At 56.6% G+C, this 2,500-nt stretch overlaps 2 non-coding genes and 1 pseudogene across 2 annotated transcripts in view; all 3 read left to right on the forward strand.

Moving 5' to 3' along the window:
• The window catches only part of LOC146142783 (small subunit ribosomal RNA), a 1,811-nt gene extending 194 nt beyond the window's left edge, over positions 1–1,617 (forward strand). The window contains exon 1 of the ribosomal RNA XR_014500196.1: positions 1–1,617. This exon is cut by the window's left edge and continues 194 nt beyond it. This is a non-coding gene — a ribosomal RNA (small subunit ribosomal RNA).
• A 247-nt stretch (positions 1,618–1,864) lies between these two features.
• Positions 1,865–2,018, forward strand: LOC146142784 (5.8S ribosomal RNA). The gene has a single exon (XR_014500146.1). It is a non-coding gene; the product is annotated as a 5.8S ribosomal RNA (ribosomal RNA).
• A 248-nt stretch (positions 2,019–2,266) lies between these two features.
• Positions 2,267–2,500, forward strand: part of LOC146142785 (large subunit ribosomal RNA) — a 3,679-nt pseudogene continuing 3,445 nt past the window's right edge.

Genomic DNA, 2,500 nt, shown 5'->3' on the forward strand with positions numbered 1-2,500 from the left:
GGCGTGCTTTTATCAGACCAAAAACCGACCGGGCTTCGGCCCGCAACCTTTGGTGACTCTGGATAACTTTGCGGATCGCACGGTCTCGCACCGGCGACGGATCATTCAAGTGTCTGCCCTATCAACTTTCGTCGGTACGGTACTGGCCTACCGAGGTTCTTACGGGTAACGGAGAATCAGGGTTCGATTCCGGAGAGGGAGCCTGAGAAACGGCTACCACATCCAAGGAAGGCAGCAGGCGCGCAAATTACCCATTCCCGACGCGGGGAGGTAGTGACGAAAAATAACAATACAGGACTCTAAACGAGGCCCTGTAATTGGAATGAGTACACTTTAAAACCTTTAACGAGTATCCATTGGAGGGCAAGTCTGGTGCCAGCAGCCGCGGTAATTCCAGCTCCAAAAGTGTATATTTAAGTTGTTGCGGTTAAAAAGCTCGTAGTTGGATTTTGGGCGCAGGCGGCCGGTCCGTCGCAAGGCGTGTACTGGCCGTCCTGGCCTCACCTCCGGTTCTCCGCCGGTGCCCTTGACTGAGTGTCGGCGGCGGCCGGAACGTTTACTTTGAAAAAATTAGAGTGTTCAAAGCAGGCGATTCGCCTGAATAATGGTGCATGGAATAATGGAATAGGACCTCGGTTCTATTTTGTTGGTTTTCGGAGCGCGAGGTAATGATTAAGAGGGACAGACGGGGGCATTCGTACTGTGCCGTTAGAGGTGAAATTCTTGGATCGGCGCAAGACGAACGACTGCGAAAGCATTTGCCAAGAATGTTTTCTTTAATCAAGAGCGAAAGTCAGAGGTTCGAAGACGATCAGATACCGTCCTAGTTCTGACTATAAACGATGCCAACTAGCGATCGGGGGGCGTTAGTTTTACGACCTCTCCGGCAGCTTGCGGGAAACCAAAGTCTTTGGGTTCCGGGGGAAGTATGGTTGCAAAGCTGAAACTTAAAGGAATTGACGGAAGGGCACCACCAGGAGTGGAGCCTGCGGCTTAATTTGACTCAACACGGGAAATCTCACCCGGCCCGGACACAGTGAGGATTGACAGATTGAGAGCTCTTTCTTGATTCTGTGGGTGGTGGTGCATGGCCGTTCTTAGTTGGTGGAGCGATTTGTCTGGTTAATTCCGATAACGAACGAGACTCTGGCTTGCTAACTAGTTACGCGACCCAATCGGTCGGCGTCTAACTTCTTAGAGGGACTAGTGGCGTTTAGCCACACGAGATTGAGCAATAACAGGTCTGTGATGCCCTTAGATGTTCGGGGCCGCACGCGCGCTACACTGACCGGATCAGCATGTGCTCGCCTTGGCCGACAGGTCTGGGTAACCCGCTGAACCCCGGTCGTGCTAGGGATAGGGAATTGCAATTATTTCCCTTGAACGAGGAATTCCCAGTAAGCGCGAGTCATTAGCTCGCGTTGATTACGTCCCTGCCCTTTGTACACACCGCCCGTCGCTACTACCGATTGAATGGTTTAGTGAGGTCCTCCGATTGGACCTGGCGCGGCCGGCAACGGTCGAGCCGGCGTCCGAGAAGACGATCTAACTTGATCATTTAGAGGAAGTAAAAGTCGTAACAAGGTTTCCGTAGGTGAACCTGCGGAAGGATCATTAACGGTCTCGCAAACGCTTCGGCGAACGCGAAACTCGGACAAGCGAGAGAAAAAGTTTTTGCTACCCGGCGCCCGACCCGCGAGGAGCGGCGCGCCGGCCGGCGATTCGGTCACCCGGTAATGTTTGCGCGTCGAGTGCCGCGGTGCCGCGCGCTCCGGCTTCAAGCGTCGGCCTGGCCGACCGCTCGGCGCGGTATATTTTGTCACCCTTTAGTGCGAGGCACTGTGCGAGCGAAACAATCGTGGATGGCTCTTGGCGGTGGATCACTCGGCTCGTGAGTCGATGAAGGACGCAGCTAGCTGCGTGAATTAGTGTGAATTGCAGGACACATTGAGCATCGACGTTCTGAACGCAAATTGCGGCCTCGGGTCAATCCCGGGGCCGCGCCCGCCTCAGGGTCGCGTTGCAAACGTTCCGCGCGGGGATTTCTCCGCGCGGCTGCTGCGGCGTCGGACGCGCGAGCGCCCGTCCCGCTCAAGACAGCACGGCACGATGTGCGACGATCGCGACCAGAATCCCGCGCGGCGGCGGCGAGTCGACCTCGAAGAGGCCAACGGCTGGCGGCTCAAGGGCGGGAATCGAGGTGCGCGGCGGCGCGCGGCGCCGACGGCGAGCGCGGAACGGGAAGAATAGTCCCGGTCCTTACTTTCGGCCTGAGGTCGGACGAGGCTACCCGCTGAATTTAAGCATATTACTAAGCGGAGGAAAAGAAACTAACGAGGATTCCCTCAGTAACGGCGAGTGAAGCGGGATGTGCCCATCGCCGAATCCGCGCGCTTTTGGAGTGCGCGGAATTGTGGCGTACGGAATTCGTCACGGCGCGCTTCGCCGGTCGCCCGCGTCCTTCTGATCGAGGCCTTGTCCCAGAGCGGGTGTCAGGCCC

This window comes from Ascidiella aspersa, chromosome 5, assembly GCF_963924565.1.
Source record: "Ascidiella aspersa chromosome 5, kaAscAspe10.2, whole genome shotgun sequence".
In the NCBI taxonomy this organism is placed as follows: domain Eukaryota; kingdom Metazoa; phylum Chordata; class Ascidiacea; order Phlebobranchia; family Ascidiidae; genus Ascidiella; species Ascidiella aspersa.